The 24,050-nt window shown below is 38.6% G+C and overlaps 1 protein-coding gene across 2 annotated transcripts in view; it reads left to right on the forward strand.

Moving 5' to 3' along the window:
• Window positions 1-3,259: 3,259 nt before the first annotated feature.
• mtus2a (microtubule associated tumor suppressor candidate 2a) overlaps window positions 3,260-24,050 on the forward strand; it is a 69,214-nt gene continuing 48,423 nt past the window's right edge. For both annotated transcript variants that reach the window (XM_084104251.1, XM_084104252.1), the window contains exon 1: window positions 3,260-3,341. The gene's annotated coding sequence lies outside the window, so the exon portion shown is untranslated. The remainder of the gene's footprint in view (window positions 3,342-24,050) is intronic.

The following is a 24,050-nucleotide window of genomic DNA, read 5'->3' on the forward strand; positions in this document are numbered from 1 at the left end:
ATTACAATTTAAAATAGCCATTTACCATTGGAATATATTTTAATATATATATATATATTTTAATATATATATATATACTGGATATTAAAATATATACAGACTATTTAAATGTTATAGACTTTATAAATATCAAAATCATAAAAAGAAATCATAATTATTTCAAACACAAGTACAATCAGTAGTCTAATTACTTGTGCCACATTGGGTATCCACCTAAAGAAACTACTCAAAGTTAGTTTTTATATTCGTCAAATATATATATATATATATATATATATATATATATATATATATATATATATATATATATATATAATTATTATTATTATTCTGACAATGGCCTTTGAGTTCCAGCTGTTATAAATTGATGCTTTCAATAGGATATGATGCTAGTAGGATAGAGGTAAGAACGTTGGTGAGTATAATCTTGGCAATGTTAAATATACAAAAAATTGTAATGGTTATATAATGGTAATTCTCAAATGTTTAGAAGTAAATATAGATATTTTTCATGTTTCCCCAACAGTTTTCTCAGGAGCATGATTGCCATTTGTTTTTAGCTGGATTACAAACAACCCTTCATCAACCAATCTGACCTCAGGATCATTTAGTCTAGAATGTATATTATGAATTTATATTAAGAACATATATTTATAAGTTCTAATTAAACTTCTTATATTCTTACTTGCTGAAGCAGCAGCACATTGAAGTTTGCTGACAGTCCTTTAATCATGCAGACTTGATGCTTCACAATCAATTGATCAAAATTTATATTCTTTATATTCCATGGAGTAAATGATTTGTAAATAGCAAATCTTGCTCTTTATAATGCTGAAAACAATTAAGCATGTGCAGAGGCCTTGTTCACCTTTTATTTACATAGGTTTTAGTAGACTAAAATTTCTTCTTATAATATGCAATAATGTTCCTGTATGTTAGTTGAAAACACTTCACGTTGTTTTGAACTCTTGAAACGTAATTTAACTGTGTGTATTTGTGTGTATATATATATATATAAATATATATATATATATATATATATATATATATATATATATATATATATACAGTGGGGAGAACAAGTATTTGATACACTGCTGATTTTGCAGGTTTTCCTACTTACAAAGCATGTAGAGGTCTGTAAAATCACATTGTATGATTTTTAAATAATTAATTTGCATTTTATTGCATGACGTAAGTATTTGATCACCTACCAACCAGTAAGAATTCCGGCTCTCACAGACCTGTTCGTTTTTCTTTAAGAAGCCCTCCTGTTCTCCACTCATTACCTGTATTAACTGCATCTGTTTGAACTCGTTACCTGTATAAAAGACACCTGTCCACACACTCAATCAAACAGACTCCAACCTCTCCACAATGGTCAAGACCAGAGAGCTGTGTAAGGATATCAGGGATAAAATTGTAGACCTGCACAAGGCTGGAATGGGCTACAGGACAATAGGCAAGCAGCTTGGTGAGAAGGCAACAACTGTTGGCGGAATTATTAGAAAATGGAAGAAGTTCAAGATGACGGTCAATCTCCCTCGGTCTGGGGCACCATGCAAGATCTCACCTCGTGGGGCATCAATAATCATGAGGAAGGTAAGGGATCAGCCCAGAACAACCTGAAGAGAGCTGGGACCATATTCTCAAAGAAAACCATTAGTAACACACTATGCCATCATGGATTAAAATCCTACAGCGCACGCAAGGTCCCCCTGCTCAAGCCAGCGCATGTCCAGGCCCGTCTGAAGTTTGCCAATGACCATCTGGATGATCCAGAGGAGGAATGGGAGAAGGTCATGTGGTCTGATGAGACAAAAATAGAGCTTTTTGGTCTAAACTCCACTCGCTGTGTTTGGAGGAAGAAGAAGGATGAGTACAACCCCAAGAACACCATCCCAACCGTGAAGCATGGAGGTGGAAACATCATGCTTTGGGGATGCTTTTCTGCAAAGGGGACAGGATGACTGCACCGTATTGAGGGGAGGATGGATGGGGCCATGTATCGCGAGATCTTGGCCAACAACCTCCTTCCCTCAGTAAGAGCATTGAAGATGGGTCGTGGCTGGGTCTTCCAGCATGACGACGACCCAAAACACATAGCCAGGGCAACTAAGGAGTGGCTCTGTAAGAAGCATCTCAAGGTCCTGGAGTGGCCTAGCCAGTCTCCAGACCTGAACCCAATAGAAAATCTTTGGAGGGAGCTGAAAGTCCGTATTGCCCAGTGACAGCCCCGAAACCTGAAGGATCTGGAGAAGGTCTGTATGTAGGAGTGGGCCAAAATCCCTGCTGCAGTGTGTGCAAACCTGGTCAAGAACTACAGGAAACGTATCTCTGTAACTGCAAACAAAGGTTTCTGTACCAAATATTAAGTTCTGCTTTTCTGATGTATCAAATACTTATGTCATGCAATAAAATGCAAATTAATTACTTAAAAATCATACAATGTGATTTTCTGGATTTTTGTTTTAGATTCGGTCACTCAACAGTTGAAGTGTACCTATGATAAAAATTACAGACTTCTACATGCTTTGTAAGTGGGAAAACCTGCAAAATCGACAGTGTAACAAATACATATATAGATAATACATTTGTAATGAGGCAAGTAAGTAATGATAACTAACAGCAAAGTACCATCTGAGATTTATCCAATATTGCTTATTTACATAGGCCTACTATTAGAAAAAAGAAAAGAGAAAGAAATTATGCAATTAAAACATTAAACGTGTTATTATATCACCTGCTTCATTCTAAAGTTGTTTTTGTGTGTTTATTTTTTGACCATTTCAAATGTGGCGCATTCAGTATAACATTACCCATCTGGAGTGGTTTAACGTATGTCTGTCTGCACTGTAAATGACTGTACCTACTGTTTAAACTTGATGCTGTAAATAAAATACATTTTGGAATTTATGTTTGTTATTTTTATTATTATACCATATTTATTCATTTAAATCAATTGCATTTTGTTTAATTGATCGGCTTTACGCTTTTAAAACCCATTAATTTAGCTTCAAAATGTATTTATGTTCACGTTTGTTGCCATGACAATAGCCGCCGCTTGGTGACGGCGTTACGCAACTGTGGTGTGATTGCAGTTCCCCACAGTGTCCGGAAGAGGGCAGCGTAAACTGGTACCACACAGCAACTGCAGCATCCCGGATGAGAGAGAGAGAGAGAGAGAGAGAGAGAGAGAGAGAGAGAGAGAGAGAGAGAGAGAGATGCTCCACTCAAAGCATCACGCCTGAGCGAGATCGTTCAGTCAGCGGGTCTGCTGGGGAAGAGAGCGGCCGGTGAGCGGGCTGAATGAGGGAGGACTCAACCTGGGATGCTCTAAGGTGAGTGTTCATGCACTGAATTATGGGCTTTTGTGACTTATGGAGAAATATTTACATGTACCGGTGATTTGATGCGAATGCATTATTGCTATTTTGCTGTTCAAGGACACGAACTTAATCTTAATGTGATGGCAGATGACACTAAAGGCTGTTTGATTTTACTTTCGACTTTTAAAAGATATATGAAATCATTTGTATTGTCATGTTTGTATCATTCATAGACACGTTTGGATATGCTGAAATAACCGACTAGAGTTATAAATGTTTATATTGTTTTAAACTTATGCAGTAATTTTCCACATAATTTCTGATTTAATTGTACTATAGCTTTTCTCGATAGATAGATAGATAGATAGATAGATAGATAGATAGATAGATAGATAGATCTAGAGCATACATGCACAGGCATGTTTCTACAGTCGAGTGTGATAAGGAAACAAACATCCTCCTAAAACTCAAGACTTATGCATATGCATGCTTTCATATGATGAGATAAAGATGTAAACATCCCTCTAAAGCATTCTAGATCTGGTGTTGAGAGCTGCTGTCTCCATGGGACATATCAGAATAAAGGCAGAGCCTCGGGCACAGCTTAGAACTGACTTACTTAGCCTGGAAATGAACTTGACGATCGGCACATCCCCAGCAACCGCTCCTATAGGAATAAATGTTTTTCCATAATGAAGTTTTACTTACCGGAAACACCTTTAATCCACTTTTATGTCATTTTGCTTCCGCTTAGTGGATAGACCTGGGTCGCAACCAAATCAGAAAAGTATTGCAGCTTCACAAACATCTGATAAAATCTGTAGTTTCTCTCAAGGGGATACTAGACGTGTTTAACTAGAGGAGGACAACTGATGTGAAATAAATGCGTAGAGAAGGAAAAGGAAGTGTTTTTATGAGTTGTTCTAATTGCCGATAGGGATTATAAAGGCTTTTCCCCTTAACAGAATTGTGATCCACTTGTCAGTCAATATAGGATGGACGAGAATCCAAGTGAGACATCTAGTTGTCCATTTAAATGGGAAGTCACTGATTATTGACTTATTAAGCTTGGAGTCTAACCATAAACCGGCTTCCGAACATGACCTGTCTGTTACCTTTGGAAAACGGCTCTGCTGGGACGTTTTTCCTGCCATCAGCTTCAACCCATCGCTCTACTTCTACAAATCCTCCAGTAACACAGCGGTGCTTCTATTCCTCGACCTCGGTACGTGGATCACAGATTTAGAGTAGTTCTAGCCTGCTGAGAACATCGCACTTTTCACACTTTACCTGTCCTAAATCCCTCCTCTCCTGCAGAGAGGCCTTGTAAAGTGCCCTGTTCTCTGTCTCCTCAGCCTGTCTTAATCTGGCAGCTCTCACCCTGTAGCACATCGCCCCGTTTCCCTCAGATGCCCATGAGGGCTCTCTGATCTGTCAACTGGATCGATCTTCCCTCCCCTTACGCTGCTTTGTAAGCTCCTTTCCAGCTTTAAATATATTTACAATGGCCGAGCACAATTTGAGTCATGCCAAGTGAGTCAGGAAGGAGCTGGAATCAAATATCGCTGTAGTGTTTTGAGATTGATTTCTTAATGTCGCCACATGAGATGATGCATGTCCTTGAGGCTGAGAGGAAGTGGTATCTGAAGCATTGGCACTATGTGTATTTGCTTCTGCTAACAATCCTCTGGCCACTCATTGTTCTTTATTATGACATACTGTATTATTAAATGAGCTATATCATTTATTTGTTTGCTCAGACACAAAGCTTTGTGATAAGTCAATAAACCAGCCAATTTTTAGCTATTTTGAAATTAGCTGCTTAGCAGACACATTAGCTTTCCTTTCTGTCAGTTCCAAACACAGCAGCTTTAATTCATAATGCAACATTTTCAATCAAATATGCCAAAAATGTTTATGTCTTGCATCAAGCATCATAATAATAATAATAATAATAAGATAAAAAGCTAGTTGGTGAAATCACAAGATATTTTAAGACTTTTACTAATGTTCATTCAAATTACAAGGCCTGTTATGATACATTAGCCAATCACAATCTCTTTCTGATGGTTTGCATGTGCCTAAAGGCTTCTGTGAATCAGGCCTGGCGATTAATAGTTAATAAGTCATGCTTATGCTAGTCATCTCATCAAGTAACTGCTTACACTGCTTACCAGTCATATGGAGGAAAGTATCATCCCCCTTGCTTCAAACGCCTCTAGAGGCTTTATTATTTTAGTTTTATGTAGAATTTAATGGGGTTGTTTCGTATTTTATGTAACTTAAAACTCTCAGTGTGGTTTGTAAACCAATTTGATGCATTGCGTTGCCTACAGCGAAACTGGCTCGCTTGACTTTTTTAATGCTCTGTTTTTTTGGGAAATGGTGAAAAATGACTCCTACGGAATGCGCTCGCAGACACCACGCTCTCATTTGCATGTGATGTGTCATTAAGGACTGGAGATGAAATAAAAGAACTGTAAAAAGGGAGTGATTTGAAGAGCTTGGGACCTTCTATATTTCTATCTCCAGAAACCATAGCCTTTCATCTATTAAACCCTGGCAAGAACCGATGCGAGGAGCCGCTCTGTAATATCTAAAACTGTCCTGATGAGTGGGTAGAACTCTTGAAATATGATTCTAAAGTTGAGAAGTTAGAATCACTTAAACACTCTAATACACTTTAATGCTCATTTTACACAGTGCATGACTAAAAAACAATTGATTATTACACTACGAATTAATTGTGCGCTCTGGTAGTGTTATTTACTATGTTAATATGATAGCAGATGACCCTTGTAATTACCGTTATGAGATTCCGACTCGTAATTACAACTCCAAATTTTCTGAGAGCTCCGACTTGTACCATGTTGTCATAGAAAAACATTAAGCAGAGCAACTGTTTTCAACATTGATAATAATAGGAAATGTTTGTTGTGCATCAAATTAGCATATTAGAATGATTTCTGAAGGATCATGTGACTGGAGTGATGATGCTGAAAATTCAGCTTTGCTATCATTGGAATATAATATTTTTTCAAAATATTATTATTATTAAAATAGAAAACTGTCTTTTTAAGTGGTAATAATTTTTTCTAAATATTATTGTTTTTACTGTATTTTTGATCATATAAATGCAGCCATCTTTTAAAATCTTACTGACCCCAAACTTTTGAGCATATATATGATTTTTTATTACAAGATAAAACATTTTATTTATTTATTCAAATTATTATTAATATTATTATTGATGTGTACACCAATAAATAGTTTGTTGACTTGTGGGTGTTTGGTAATGTGCTTATATAATACATTGTTCTGTAACAGAATGAACTGTTTGGATGAGTATAATGAGTGTGTATGCTGTGTTTGTGTTTACACAGGTGCTTTGTGGCATAATCTATAAATCAAGAGTGCTTTGTTTGTCAGAGCCTTTTCATTGAATCAGAATAATGTACCTTTGCCGAATAGGTGGTGTAAAGCCTGTCATTTTTCACTGCGGTTATTATCCATTGTCTCTTTGAAAGAAAAGTGAGACTAGCTGATAAGTGGTGACTGAAAGCTTCCGGGATTTTCCCAGGGGCGCTTCGGTAATGGCAACCCACAGCTCACCTCTCTTCTGCCCTCCACAGTGACCTTGAAAGCTCCGTTGAATGATGCAGTCACACAGCCTTGAGTCCAGAACTCACAGATCTTCTTTCGCCCACAGAATCAAACTGCCAACCCATCCGCTCGCTCCTATTTCCTTGTGCTCCATCCATTCGACACGTTCTTCGAGCGCACCGTGGAGAATGAACTTAGTCAGAGCTGGAAAATCTGTTTTATTATATAAAACGGCAGGTCAGTTCAGGGTTGCGGAGCATTTTTACCCCCCGAGGAGTGAGTTACCCCTCGTTCACCTCGCAGGAGCATCACCACCCCATGGTTTCTCACCCTCCAAAGCCCTGAAGTATTTATAAGAATCCCACTTTCCCTCCCTCTCGCTCTCTTTAACACGATCACAGCATTACAGTTGGCCTTAAAGGTATAGTTAACCCACATTTTTTTGTTGTAATTATTTTCCCACCAATATGTCGTTTTGAGCCCATATGGTATGTGTGTGTGTGTGGGTTGGTTTCCATGTTTTATGGGGACTTTCCATAGACTTTTATACTGTACAAACTGTATATTCATTCTCTAAACCCTACCTCTAAACACAACCCTATATATATACAGTATATATACATAATCGATAAGCTGTTTTCTTCATGGGGGCCAAAAAAAAAAAAAAATCCCCACAAAATAAAAAAGAATTCTGGTATTACTATCTTTGAGGTGACATTTTGTCCCCAAAATGTAGGGAATGCCCCCCACTACCACCACACACACACACACACACACACACAGACAGACAAATCTGACTGTCAGTCATTCAATCCTTTATTTTTACACCCATTTATCTACTAGTCACTTGCTCATTAACAAATTCTCATCTTCATATCTTTCTGTATTGTCACCATCTCTTTCCCTTTCTCTCACTGCCACATTCTCCATTCTCTTTTACACCTCTCTTATGTTGTCATAGGATCCTCATTTCCTTCCTCATTAATTACAGCCTTTCTGCCTGTATAGGAAGCAGAATCTCTCCGTATAATTACTGTCAACGGCTTTCGGCCCATTGTCATGGTCCAGACGGCCGCTGAGGTCAGCGCAATAATGAAGAGCTCACTGACCACAGTCACATTCATCTGGAACCAGTGCTGGTCATATTAAAGCCTGCCTGTCTTTGTAAAACAAATGCTGATTTTGAGGTTATTGAGTGTGAATTGTGAAAGTGATGATTGATGATTGATTGATTAGCTCTCGAGTTGGCCGTTATGGTCTCTGTTGATGATTAATCAGAGGTTAAAGGTTAAACTGTGAGGTTAAATATCAATAGAGGTGCATTTTATGGCCAGAACATCACATTCCTTCGTAATTCAATTTCATAGTCAAAAGGATTTTTTGTGACTGAAGAGAATATGAGAAAGGACGCAGTGTGTGGGTGTGTGTGTGTGTGTGTGGGGCGGGGTCTCTGCAGTATGCTGTCACTCCTCCCCTTCACGCCGCTCCGCACGAGGCTTTGTGTGTGTACTCAACCATGCCTTTCTGTTTACAAGGCTGACGTGTGATGGAGGGAATGAGAAAGAGTCAAAGAAAGAGATTAAAGCTTGCTTGCATCTTTAAAAGATGAGAAAGATTCAAAGAGAGGAACATAAAAAATTATGGTCTGATAGGGAAAAGAATAAGTGTGTATTTTCCTTATGTGGTGGTTATCCTAAAATGAAATGAACTTTGTGGCTGAATGTATAGTGACCGAACGAAAGAAAGGTGGCATTGTGACAATGGAAGAATTTCAATAAATCTGTGCAGATATTGGCTCAGACCTGATGCCAACCCCCTTTTCCTCCCCCCATGACTCCCCAGACGCTTTGCAGAATATTTTAACCCTTTCGGGCAATCTGTTTTACATTCCACCTGTGCCGAGGGAGGGATAAGCCTCTTCCCATCCTCCTAGGACGGAGTCACGGACCTTTTGTCTAGTGATTACTGTTTCAAATAGCTATGAAAGAAGATGTATAATCTTCTACCTCATTACTGCGAGTATTGTTTTTACCAGAACATGTGTGCTGTCTCTCTGTTGTTCTCTGTCTCAAAATGAGGTGTGAAATTAAGATTTTAGCATCATGAAGATTTGATCTTGATTTAAATTAGCCTCAGTCATATACTGTATTTGTGGTTCCCACAGTAATTTAAAATTTGGAAATATCAGGGGATTTATCTGTGATATTTAACACTGAGAAATTATTACATTTTTATATTGAATAATATATAAACGCATATCGGCTCAGAAAGCCGATTATTTTATTTTATTTATATTCTATTGTAGCCAAATATATTTATTATATATATATATATATTTATTTTATTTATTATTTTATTTATTTATTTTAATTAATTTGATTGTTTTATGTATTATATTTTATTGCATAGGCCTATATTATTGTTATTGTACACTTTTTACAGCATTTATTAATCTTGGTTAATGTTAATTTATAAGTATGCTATTGTTCATTGTTGGTTCATCTTATTTAATAATGCAATAACCCATTCAATTTTTGATTGTCAAAAATATTACTATTAATATGTGTAAAAATGATTGTATTGTAAAGTTACCAGTTATTATAAAAATAGTCATATTGAAAGAGTTATATTAATATGAATATATGTTTATAAGTCTAAATGAAAATACCAATAATCATTTTGCCCCACTACAAGTTCATTTGTAAGAGAATGATGAGATATCTGCTATTGTTATATTGTCTGCGGGATCGGTTTTCTGTTTACAAAGTCTATATTTTGTACAGGAATCTTTGTTGCAATGCAGTATGTGATCAGGGGACAGGTGTGTGTGTGTGTGTGTGGATAGAGGACTCGGCATCAGGACAAAGATACAGCGCACACGTGGCGGCAATGCGCAGATGCAGTCGCCATGCGAAGGCATAAAAACGCACGCTTGTGTGTGTTTATGTGCTGAACTCTCTCTACAAGCAGTCTAGACAAAGAGCTGGCCCTGTTCACCCTGTGAGAGAGAGAGTGAGTGAGCGCATCACTGCAGAGGTAATAAAATGTGTCTGCCGGTCCAGGACAAAGCAGCTGAGGTGGTAAGGGGAAGATAGATGGAGAGAGAGAAGGAGGTAGAGAAAGAAAAAAAGGTGTTGGGGGAAGGGTTCCACTCTTTCTTTGTTCCATTTTTCACGAAAACCCGGTTGTGTGCAGGGAGCCCTGTCCTGTCCTGCCTTGTCCTGTGGGGAGATTGCAGGAGTAATTACTGTTTCTGCTTTTTTTAGAAAGAGAGGAGAGGGTTGAGGGAGGCTGATACTGGGGTTCATTTCAAACCCCAAGAGGACCAGCACAGTCCAAAATTCTTTCCGCCACCACCAGTGTTGTATATGTGCAACCACGGATTCATAACAGTAAAATCTCTCTTAAGCATTACCAAGCCATCAGGCTTTCTTTAAGCACAACATGTGCATGCCACTTTGACCTTTATATGGAAATACAGCATCACGGAAAGGTGATTTTAAAATTGTACTATTTTGAAGAGCTTTCAATGACTTGATCAGTTCCAAGAAAACTAAATAACATTATTAGGTCCAGCAGTTTGTGTGGATGACACTTAAGCCCAAAGTATATTTCAGTTTTTAAAGTGAATGTTTAGCGTATATGCATACTTTCAAACCACACCCCCATTTAATAGAGTACGCAAACACAGGTGTCTATGCAAATGTGCTATGATTAAATAATACACATTCTATGGACTTAATTTTACAGTTGTTATTGCCTTTTGTTAAAAAACAAAACTGTATGCATTTTGCGGAAGAACATTGTTTTGGCTGTGCTTGGCTCTGCTTGACTACGGATGAATTTGGTTATCCTGCTCATAAAACACTTGAATTCACTACTAGGCTTAAGAGATATAACCAGTTTAGATGGAAAGGATCTCAAGCTCACTAGCTGAAGACGTTACTGTAGCTATACCCAGTAATAGTACTTCCCCGTACATCCTCGAAAATAACCCTTCACAATAGATAATGCTTTACAATGAATAAAGCATTAAAAAGCCAAGCCAATATTGATTCTCGTTTATATGAGCTCGGTCAGGTTCACACTCTCCTCTGTTTGACGTTTTTTTAAAATGGGTGATTCCCCGGAGGTTCGAGATTTAGCGTGCTCTATGTCAACCTTTCTCGCTCGTTGTGAAAACTAACCTATGCCACACCAAACATGCATGAAAGTAGCCGGAGCAACTTTTCTCTATTTACGGATATGACAAGACACGCACGGGCGAGTGATTTATGAACGCAATTTCCCCTGTGAACCATCCCACTAGGTCTAAAATATAAACACTTATAATATGCTTTGTACCATGTTTTGTACCATGCAGTTTAATACATCATAGGCAGCAATGTCAGTTATGATAGGGCTTTTAGTTTCTTGTAACTGAAATTGCAATGACAGTGATGGCACATTTGTGTGCATGTCTGTAGGTATAAAAGCATGCGAGACTGGTCCTGTGTGTCTGCTTATCTTATGGGTTTATCCTCCTTTCATGGTCTTCTTTATTGTTGCACGCTGAGCTGTTGTTGGAATAAGAAATGCCACTATTAAGAAAGAAAACAGAGGCAAAGACTGTTGTTTCATGAATGTGTGCATGCTGGGTTTGTTAATGCACCAGTGTGTGTGTGCAGGTGCTGTGTATCTCAGGTTAAGTGTCGTTTTCTCACTCTGAGGTGTGGATGGGGTGGTAATTATATGGCTCAGGGTCAGTGTGTTTGTTTCTGCCGTAAGTGTGTTTATATGTGTGTGTGTGCTTGACTTCCTGCTCTGTCAAATGTCAATCACACAAAGTGTTTGTGTGTGAACCAGCCGAGATGCAATTAAGCACGGAGTGCTGGTGTGATAAGCTGCCGTGAGCTTGTGTGTGGTGTGTGAGTGACGTCTGAGTGTGTGTGTGTGTGTGTGTGTGTGTGTTTTATCAAGCATGCAGGCATAATTGCTTCAGGATGGAAGCATAAATATGCTGTATATTGGTTGACTTAAGAAGAATTTACATGCTATTAAATATGGTTGTCTCTGTATATCAGTTTCCATCATTTGTAGCTGGAAATGTCTCTGCTTTATGCATGTAGCCACAGGAAATGTGCAAGTATGACCTCTCTTTGGCGATGAATGGGGTTGAAGATTGGGGAGGTTTCAGAGATACACAGATTGAAATCAATTGGTACAATAGCAGTCTGTCAGTCAGTCGGACGGTTTGTTCACTGTGTCTCACAACGTCCCCTTCAGTTTATTCTGTCTATTGTGTTTGGTGATATTATGTGTTAATGTTGCCTCTCAATTTCAAGGGCTTTTCAAGAGCTTTGCAAGAGCTGTGGAGTGTGCGCTGTTTGTGTTTCCTGCTGAAAAAGCTGCTTAAATTAGCCTGTGCTGGGTTTAGCTGTCTCCAAGACCAAGTCTGGTCAAGCTGGTTTTTTTATTCCAACAAGCTAAAACCAGACAAGGCCAGCAAATCATTTTTAAAATGGTTGTTTTGTCTGTAATTACTGTTCCTTTATTTAAGAGGGATTTTTTTTTATATTATTGTTCAGGGGTTGCTCTTTCATTTCTCAGGAGTCTTAATGGAGTTCTCAGGTTTGTTTTATTCCCCCATAAGGGCCTGTTCACGGATGAGAACTATGATGATAATGATAAAGAAATAGTTCTAAAAATCATTCTAAATGCAACACAACACAACTATAACAAAAACAGCACAGAGAAACGATACAATCTGAATCACTTTCAGAAGGATTTTTTTTTTCACCTGATGATGAACGATAAAAACATTGACAGCCAATCAGAATCCATCCTGGTTTAAAGAGCTTGAGCATTTAAAGCGACAGATGACATAACTGAAGCACACGCTTAGAATAAACAGAATGATATTGTCCGCTGGTGTGGACATATTTTTATAGTTATCATACTTGTTGTGAATGGGCCTTAAGATGTTTTCTTAGATGTTTCTTTGTAATTCTTTAGAGGAAATAAGACAATTGTTGATACAGAATAGACTTCTGATTATCGAATTTGGTATTTAAGTTGGTATCACAGTTTGGCTTTGTTGAGACTGAAACACTATGGGACATATATGCAAATTGCAAAAAAAACATACCACAATAATTTAATTGTAATGTAAAATGTCTTATTGTTAGTGAAAATAGCCTATGGTGTACCGTTCAAAAGTTTGGGATCAGTATGATTTTTCTGATGGTTTTGAAAGAAGACTCTAGAAAGAAGACTAAATGCTGCAATAATTCGATTAAAAATACAGTAAAAATGGTAATATTGTAAAATAGTAATACTATCTCAAATAACTGTTTTCTATTTTAATATGTAGTTTATTTTTGTGATGGCATTGCATTTATTATTATTTTCTACATTTCTTATTATTATCAATGTTGAAAACAGTGGTACTTACTAGCATGTTTGTGGAAACCATGCTATAATTTTTTTCCGGATTCTTTGATAAATAGAAAGTTCAAACCATTTATTTAAAATATAAATCGTGTTTAACATAACTTTGCTGTCACCTTCGGTTGATTTTAATGCATCCTTGCAGAACAATAGTATTCATTTATTTAAAAAAAATATTTTGAGTGTATTTGCTTGCAAAGTTGTTTTTCTGTCATTATACAAGGAAGGGTGATCATACATCATCGTAAAGGATGTAACCTGTAAAGTCTCACCTGTAACATCTTATATAAATGATTAGACAATTCTTGTATTTATCATCTCTTTAGCATTCATTTGCATGTCAAGTCCATTTATTCATTTATTTAATATGAAAAGTATGTAGAGATTTAATATACTGCTAAGTCTTAGAAAAGAGAGTTTAAGATACTATATGCCCTTATGAATTGTGATTGACAGGATTATATGAACGTTCTTCTCCTGAACTTTATTACACTCTCTTTTATACCGCATTCACATCATTACTGTCAAAATACAACTGTCTAAGATACAATTTAAGACATTTACCCTGCGTGTCACACATCTCATCAGCCTTTGGTTAGGTCTGAAATGACAAAGGTGGTAGTTAAGCGGGTTTCTTCAGACCTGTATTGTTATGGAGGGCGCGGGGGTGTACAGAGAAGTGTGTAATAATTCTCCTGTCTTCTGCATATCTCCTCATTATTCACCTCTGTTCCTCAGTCTGCAGGATCTGTTTATCCCGCTGAAATCTTATTTGAGAGTCACACAGTAATAACTCTGTCTATTTTCCTCCGAATCTCCTGACCTTCTGATAAATGGATCAGAGATTATGCATCTGACAAATGGATTTACATGTGACATAATTAGGATGGATTTGGTGGCAGGGGTGCAGTAGGCAGATCGCTCGTAGCTCTCAGCAGGAGGGATTCATTTAGAAGCCGAAGACGAAAATCTTATTAGAGACACTGGGAGGGATTGTTTTTTTTCTACCACCGCAATATGACTATTCCCCAAATCTGAGCAGCACAAGAGGCTAATGATGTGTTTTGCTCTTCTGTTGTGCAGATACCTGTGGAGATTTGAATGGGCTGCTTGGTTTCATGTTCCCAAGCCCCACCTGTGCATTTTGTGTTTGTAGAAAGGAAGACAAGAAAGTATTAAAGAGGAAGAGAGAAGCGGAATAGGATTGAGCAGTATTCGAATCACTGTTTCCCACATGAGCACCACAGCTCGACTAATCACTATGCCATGGAACTGACGTATCCGTTTAATTTTTACTCTTCTCTGTGGTTTATGGAAACAATAGCGACACAGTCACCGGTTACCCTGGTAGAATTGGGGCAATACCGCTTGTGTTTGAGCTGAATGTAGCCCGTAGCTTTCTTCTCAGATCGATGAGTCCACCCAGCCGCACTGCAGGTGCTGAAGCTGAATTTAGCTCTGTTCCCATGACTCCGTCTCTCTCTGACCCCTCTCTGCATATCCATACTGCACTGGGTTAGCACAAGAAACACTGATATCATACAACTAACAAACCTACTGTAAACAGATTCTCATTTGAGGCAGGAATCTGGGTCATTCGGTTTTGGGTCATTCTCAGACTAGTTTTAGCCTCAGATGCACACCCACTCAGATCGCCCACAATCCTTTCACTGGCCATCCTGGGGTGCATTTCCTGAAAACTTTGTTAACCAACTATGGTCGCAAGTTCTGTTTTTACCAACCTAGTTCACCCAATTTGCGTCTCCCCGAAACCATAGTTCCAACAAACATTTGCAAACAACAATGCAAATTTATGTGGTTTGAAGCATTTTCTCTTTAGTGTAATGTGGACTTCCATAGATCATTGTCTTAGGCACAATCTTAGTATATTTCATTCAATATAGGCCTATACAAATTTTATTCTGCATCTAATACTTTGTCAAGGGAACGAAAGCACAATTTATGAAGCGTAATCATGTACAGAGATATGTACTTTTGTTATGTAAGCTATTAAATGAGGGTCATACGACTAGTCATCTTCCCAGAAATGCATTTCCTAACAGCCATATGCCACTCCACACACCCACGGACTGTCAGCAAAGCATACCAAAATGTTTCACTTGTGATAACACCGTCAAACCATCAGCTATAACATAATTTAATCTAAACATATATAATTTTAGGGGTTTTGTAAGAATAAGAATAATTTTATAGAATTGTATTATTTTTTTAAGGCAAAAATCCTTATAATAATAATCTGTAGAATACCTAAAAGAGCCCTCTGTTAGCATTATGCTAGCAAAAAAAATAAATCTTTTTTTGAATGGCCATCAATGGAGAAAGATGTGTTATGATGACAATGGGCTAAGCTTGAGCATGCTAACCATGCCAAGCCCTTATGGTGCACTAATGTTTGATAAAGTATGTGGTAATACTAAGACATCTTTTTAAAAGGCAAATTCGTTTGCAAAAGTGATTCTGTTGTGTGTGGTTGATGCTAGTCATTTGGCACTCTGTCTGTGCTGTGTGTTTGGTATGTTATTTGGAAAGAGTAGCATTGTGGGTAGACTCAGCAGGGCTTGATACTGCAGGTCAGTATTTGGAAGTGATCTGCCATTGTTGGCCCAGCAGCTCTCCACCCGAGCGAGAATAAGCCTCCCCATCCCACTCACTGTTCCTGTGGACAAATGTTTTTTAGGGCAGAGTAATTTGATTTTAGCTTCTCAATTCGTTCCTGTCTCACCCCTAATTCAATCTCCCACCCCAAACTGTGTTTATCCTCTTTCTATGAGGGCTGCGTGATGAACAAACGTGACTTTTTTTCTGCAAAGTGCCTTTCTAATTCTTTCATTCATTGTCTTTTTTTTTCTCTTTGTCCGTCTTCCTCACCCTCTCCCTTTTAATCTCTGTCCGCCTTCTTTCCCTCATCATTTTAAGGTGGTATATGCTCATATTCCTGTCGATTCTGAACAAAAATAACGAAAAAGCCTATTTGACTGCACAACGTTGCTCAGAAGTGCTGTTTATGACTATTTGTTTTGGGTGAGTTGTCACTGTCATTCACCATATATGTCTGAGACAGCTTGAACGCTCCATGTTGCCATGCAGTCTCCTCAGTCCTATACTTCATCTTTGTCTCAGAGTATTGCTCTCTGGTCCGCCGGTCTGCTGTCGCACTCAGCCTTTTGCTCTGGAGACAGTCATTTACCAAACACCAAACAGATAAGAGCCCGATGACTGAGTGTTATTTAACACAGGATCAGATTTGGTTTAAAATAGGGTGACAGTTTGGTCAGATAAGCTTGTCAAGGACAGTTCAATATGAAATTTATTATAAAAGATCCTATAAATATTGTCAAGATAAGCACTATCCATATTAAAAAGTTAAATAACAATTTTATAATTTTTCCAAATTTAGATATTGTTATATTAGATGTATGTTCTGCAATATCATTTTTTTTTAAAAAAAATTTCATTTATTTTAATTATACAATTATAAATTATGTATAAATTATCTGTATATAATTATGTGTATTTTTATTGCATTTTTATTTATTTATTTTTAACATGGGCAACTTGTCATGAACAGTACATATATAAATTATTTTTAAATATGCCTATATCCTTTTATATCCTTTTATAAGATGAACACATATCCATGAAGTTATACAAGAATCTTTTATTGTAGATTTATTGCAAAACATAGATCTACTATAACAATATCTATTATATAATAATTGTGACCAGTATAATATAATTAATAAACACATACAAATAACAAAATATTTAAATTAATAAATATATAAATTTATTATATTGCTAATTTGTTAAACAATCCTAATTTTACTCTTTTGCATATTGGAAGGTATTTGTAAGCAAATTTAGGTTGTATGCAAATATAGTCAGTCTTAAAACATCTAGGGCCCTATTTTAACGATCTGAAACGCAAGTATCAAGCGCGAAACGCAAGTAACTTTGTGGGCGGGCGCAAATTTCAATGGGTTGGTCTGAAGTAGCTTCATTATTCATATGTGTGGTTTGGGCGTAACGTGAAATAAACCAATCAGAGCGTCATCTCACATTCCCTTTAAGAGCAGGTGCGCTTGTTCCATGGCGGATTGCTATTATAACGGCGGATTTGCCAGGCGCACGCCAGGAGCGGTTCACAGCCGAGGAGAGCAACGTTCTCGTCAGGGCCGTAAAACACAGAGAAGTGACATTGGGGATGGAGAAACACACCCAAATTAGCTTCGGTTAAACAGGTGTATAATAATTTGGGTAAATGTGTAAGCTAGATTTATGCCTAATTTTTCACATCTTCATGGACACAACAATGATTTCCCTTGTGTGTTAATATTTTTCCTTGTAATAATGTATGGTTTTCTAAAAATGAAAACTGCTGCGTCTGTGTGTAGATGAGATAAGCAAAGTGTATGCGCGTTGTGCTCACGCTACATTGATTATGGCCAAGCATGCGCCCTTAAAATAGCATATGAATAACATGCGCAATGCGCCACTGACTTTAGACTAGGTTTTTCCTGGTTAGTGGCGGAATTGTTTTCTAAACCTGCAAAATGGCACCAGGGAACGTTTGCGCCGAAACACGCCTCGTCTTTGCGCTGAACCGCCCCGGGAGCGCAAATGCATTTGCTAGTTTACCGACGTGCGTCTGTGGAGGGAAAAGTCTGCTGTGCACGGGTGCAAAATAGGAATGATACATGCGTCGGTGTACAAAGTCAGTTGCGCTGGGTGCAAGATAGAGCCCCTAATTTCATCACTGATTTAAAAAGGAATCTGAAAAAGTTTCACACAATTTTCAGACATAAGTGGAGATTTCAGGACACTCAATAGAGCAACTGAGATACCCATTTTTTACCTTGATGGGATCATACTGCTTTATATCTCCTTGACCGAGTTCCATCAGCAGTGAAGATTAAGGTTTAGCCGTGCTGTACCTCTCCAGGTGACTCCTCCAGGACAGAATAATCATTCCGGCACAGATAAATAACCCCAGAATGGGATGTGATGGAGTGGGAAATTGGGAATGGATTTGAATTGCATACCCGCTGCAAGCTATTTTCAGTAGACAAAGTGTGGCCGAGGACATGTTAGTGAGCATGCTCTACCTGAAGTGTGTGTGTGTGTGTGTGTGTACAGAGCTGCCCAAACAGGCATTAATCACCTGCTTCTTTCCCAACCACCATATATCAAGGGAGTTTACCTCTTCACTGATTGGCCAGAACTCAGCTTCTCAGAATAATAACAGAGAGTAAAAAAAAACAAAAACCAGTAAATGTCATCTATTTACCTAATGGGGCTATTTATATGTTGAGTTGTCCTCCTCACCTGTAAAGTGTCTTAGAAAAGAGAAAATGGAAAAATGAACATTGAGCAGTGATCGGGACAGCTCTGTAAGGCACATGGGCGACAGGCCGTCTCTCCCACCACTGTGCCTCACCTTTACACACATACACACCGAAGAAAGAGTTCTCCAGCAGTCTGCGGTTGTCATGGCAACGAGACTAGACCTATAGTTTCCCAAGAATTATTTTCATAATGACCGTGTTACTGTGTAATCTCACTTTCTGATATTATCCTCAACACCCTCCATGAACAATATTCAGCTCAAGGAATTCATTGTTTCCTCATCAAGCTTTCTGGCTATAGCCCTTAATAAATGTTACCATGGTAACCACCATAGTATCCACCAAAATCTCAGGATCTCATTCAAACATTTTAAGAAGCAATAGTTCACCCACAGACGAAAATTCTGTCATCATTTACTCCCCCTCATGTTGTTCCAATTCCTGTATGAATTTCTGTCTTCCGACAAACACAAAAGATATTTTGAATAATTGGAAGTCAATGGAAACTCAAAACAGTTTGTTTACCAACATTCTTCAAAATATCTTATTTTATGTTCCGCAGAAGAAAGAAAGTCATACAGGTTTGGAACAACATGAGGGGAGTAAATGAGGAGGACATCATTTTTGGGTGAACTATCCCTTTAACTTTAGGCCTGGTTTCACAGACAGGGTTTAAATTACGCCAGGATTATGCCTTAGTTCAATTAGGAACTACTGGGAAACATTACTGGAGTGCATCTTCAGACAAAACAATGGCACTGGCATATCTTAAAGGAACACGCCGACTTTTTGGGACTTTAGCTTATTCACCGTATCCCCCAGAGTTAGATAAGTCCATACATACCCTTTTCATCTCCGTGCGTGCCGTAACTCTTTCTGACGCACACACCGCTAGCCTAGCTTAGCACAAAGACTGGAGGTAAATGGCTCCAGCTAGCATACTGCTCCCAATAAGTGACAAAATAACGCCAACATTGTCCTATTTACATGTTGTGATTTGTAGTCACAGCGTGTACAAATAAAAAGGTCACATGAGACACAGCCATCTTCTAACCGTATACATACTGGGAACTATATTCTCAGAAGGCAAAGGACTGCTACTTGGCCGGAGTGATTAAAATGGCAGTAAATTAGGTTGTTGTATTCTTGTGTTAGATTTTGCTGTATTTGGCAGAGCAGTTGTTTGGGTGGCTCGCCAATGTATTACATTTCTCTAATGCATAAAATAAGTAAGTTTGACCAGAGTTCTTGTGGGTAGAAGAATTTGTGGGACAGAACTTTGTACATGAAGACAAATGGGTTACAAACAATAGAAAACTTTTAGGACCTCCCACAGGAGATCGATCTACCCTGTAATCTTCTCTGAGAAATGCTGTTTCTGTTATTCACGCTAATCAGTTCATATGGGCCATTAGAGATGCGCGGATGGGCTATTATTTCATCCGCAACCGCATCACAAAACTCATCATCCGTCCGCCATCCATCCGCACCAACGTTTTTGACCAATTTTCAAAACCGCACCCGCCCGCCATCCGCTGATTGCTGTATACATAATATTTTTCATTTGATTGGTTCAACCGCCCGCCACCCGCCCGAATTGAATTAAAATATTATTTTTCGTCACGTCATCCGCCCGATCCGCGGTTTATCCGCGGAGTCCGTGGCTGTAACCGCCAACCGCGCATCTCTATGGGCCATACGTTTGTATGGGCCATTTGGTTCACACCTTTCCAGACACAGGCCCTGTTTCCACCTGGTATTAAGATGCGTTTTGGTCAATCAGATCACAAGTGGACGACGCTAAATACAGGTGTAAGGGTCTAAAACGTTTTGAGCTTGTCCACTTTGGACCACTTCCAGAAGTAGTCAAAAACGCATTTGAACGGATTTCTTTCATAGTGTAGATGCTTATGCGGTCGAAAGTGGTCGAAACAGGCGCAAAAGATCGCCTACTGACCTAATGCGTAAACATTATGGGAAGCGCGCTAGCCAGACTGGATTTAAAGTTTGATGGCTGAAAACCCAAATTTGGTTTGAAGACAAAAAACTTATCAAGCACAATGTTCTCTCACCATTCCTGATTTCTAGCGTGTCTTGTGACTGTCAGACATAAAAAACACACTCATATTACATTTGTAACATGACCATGTGGGTAAAGTGTGTCATATAACATCTAATCCTACCCTTGTGTGTGGCTATAGCCTATTTTAATCATTTTATATTGTGGCTGAATGGTGTCATCCATCACTTGTTAATGTGCTGATATTACTTCCCATGTTGCTCTTGCCTGATCGGTCCTGACCTGTAATATATCAAAACCCCTATTTATATATATCTTTATATACATTATATGATCTAGATCACTGCACACATTAATCATATGAAGCGCTTTTTTTTATTTTGGAGCTTGACAGCCACTGGTTACTATGTGGAAAAGAGCAACATGAACATTCTTCAGAATATCTCTTTTTGTGCTCCTTTTGTTCCTTTTCAAAATGAAATTTGTATAAATGTGAGTGTGTATTAGCTTTGCTTTGAGATGAGTGTGTCTTGTTTACTCTGAGCTTCCTTGTCTGTAACAGCTCCCACATCATCTCTTCATAACACCCCCTCTCTCTCTCTCTCATTCTGTGCTGTTTAAGGTCTGCAGTTTAATTGAAGTTCTTTTGGGCCTTTCTGAATGAAGCTGAACTGAAGGTGCTCAGTGCAGGAGATGTGACAGCTGTGACTCTCTCTCCTTTATTCTCACCCTCTCCATTTAACACTTCCCTCCTGCTTCTCTATCTCTCCATATATTTATCTCCTTTTTCTCACCCCCTTTCACACTATATCCCACCCATCAACAAACCTTTTCAGCTCAAGTTAGCTGTTATGATCTTGCTCTATGCCTCTCTTCTACTGTCTCTCTTTACCCCTTTCTCTTTACATACGCTCCTCTCCTGGCCTTTGTCTGTCTGTCTGCTTGTCCCTCGCTCTGCCTAAACATTCTGGGCATCCTGGAAAAAGACACTGTCGCTGCCAGATGGCTTTTTTGGCAATCAGTATGGTTCCAATGCATCCTTTTAGTCGGCAAACTGCATGCAAATATTTACCCTGCTTTGTTACAGGACTCCAATTATCTCTCATGTGCCTGTACTTCTTTACCAGCATCTGTAAGAGGCAGAATACAGATGTGTGTGTCACAGCTGCCACGCTTGAGCCCTCTTTACACCTGGTTTAAGATCCATTTTGGGGGAATCTAATTAAAAGAGACAGATTGGCGCTTTTTTTACCTGGTAAAAACTCGAAGTTTGAGGGGAGGTTCTCGAATTTTATGAATGAAAACCTTATATTAATTATATAAACATGCCTATTTTGAATCGCTTTACTTTAAGCCTGTTTATATGATGATTTAAAAAGCTATTGATAATGCATTATAAATCTATATTTACAAATATTTTCTTATAATGTAATTAAATTAAATATACAATTGTATGTTAAAAAAAATGCTATTTTATAAAACCTGTATTTGTGTGTATACAAAAAATGTCTATATACTATATATATATATATACACACACAGTGGGTATGGAAAGTATTCAGACCCCCTTAAATTTTTCACTCTTTGTTATATTGCAGCCATTTGCTAAAAGTTCGTTTTTTTCCTCATTATTGTACACACAGCACCCCATATTGACAGAAAAACACAAAATTGTTGACATTTTTGCACATTTATTAAAAAAGAAAAACTGAAATATCACATGGTCCTAAGTATTCAGACCCTTTGCTGTGACACTCATATATTTAACTCAGGTGCTGTCCATTTCTTCTGATCATCCTTGAGATGGTTCTACACCAGGGATAGGCAACTCCGGTCCTGGAGGGCCACTGTCTTGCAGAGTTTAGCTCCAACCCTAATTAAACACACCTGAACAAGGCAATCAATGTTTTCAGGATTACTAGATAGATACAGGCAGGTGAGTTTTTATCAGGGCTGAAGCTAAACTCTGCAGGACAGTGGCCCTCCAGGACCGGAGTTGCCTATCCCTGTTCTACACCTTCATTTGAGTCCAGCTGTGTTTGATTATACTGATTGGACTTGATTAGGAAAGCCACACACCTGTCTATATAAGACCTTACAGCTCACAGTGCATGTCAGAGCAAATGAGAATCATGAGGTCAAAGGAACTGCCTGAAGAGCTCAGAGACAGAATTGTGGCAAGGCACAGATCTGGCCAAGGTTACAAAAAAATTTCTGCTGCACTTAAGGTTCCTAAGAGCACAGTGGCCTCCATAATCCTTAAATGGAAGACGTTTGGGATGACCAGAACCCTTCCTAGAGCTGGCCGTCCGGCCAAACTGAGCTATCGGGAGAGAAGAGCCTTGGTGAGAGAGGTAAAGAAGAACCCAAAGATCACTGTGGCTGAGCTCCAGAGATGCAGTCGGGAGATGGGAGAAAGTTGTAGTAAGCCAACCATCACTGCAGCCATCCACCAGTCGGGGCTTTATGGCAGAGTGGCCCGACGGAAGCTTCTCCTCAGTGCAAGACACATGAAAGCCTGCATGGAGTTTGCTAAAAAACACCTGAAGGACTCCAAGATGGTGATAAATAAGATTCTCTGGTCTGATGAGACCAAGATAGAACTTTTTGGCCTTAATTCTAAGCGGTATGTGTGGAGAAAACCAGGCACTGCTCATCACCTGTCCAATACAGTCTCAACAGTGAAGCATGGTGGTGGCAGCATCATGCTGTGGGGGTGTTTTTCAGCTGCAGGCACAGGACGACTGGTTGCAATCGAGGGAAAGATGAATGCGGCCAAGTACAGGGATATCCTGGACGAAAACCTTCTCCAGAGTGCTCTGGACCTCAGACTGGGCCGAAAGGTTCACCTTCCAACAAGACAATGACCCTAAGCACACAGCTAAAATAACGAAGGAGTGGCTTCACAACAACTCCGTGACTGTTCTTGAATGGCCCAGCCAGAGCCCTGACTTAAACCCAATTGAGCATCTCTGGAGAGACCTGAAAATGGCTGTCCAAGAACGTTTACCATCCAACCTGACAGAACTGGAGAGGATCTGCAAGGAGGAATGGCAGAGGATACCCAAATCCAGGTGTAAAAAACTTGTTGCATCTTTCCCAAAAAGACTCATGGCTGTATTAGATCAAAAGGGTGCTTCTACTAAAGACTGAGCAAAGGGTCCTGAATACTTAGGACCATGTGATATTTCAGTTTTTCTTTTTTAATAAATGTGCAAAAATGTCAATTCTGTGTTTTTCTGTCAATATGGGGTGCTGTGTGTACAATAATGAGGAAAAAAAATGAACTTAAATGATTTTAGC

Source organism: Abramis brama, assembly GCF_963993115.1.
Source record: "Abramis brama genome assembly, chromosome: 25".
Taxonomy (NCBI): domain Eukaryota; kingdom Metazoa; phylum Chordata; class Actinopteri; order Cypriniformes; family Leuciscidae; genus Abramis; species Abramis brama.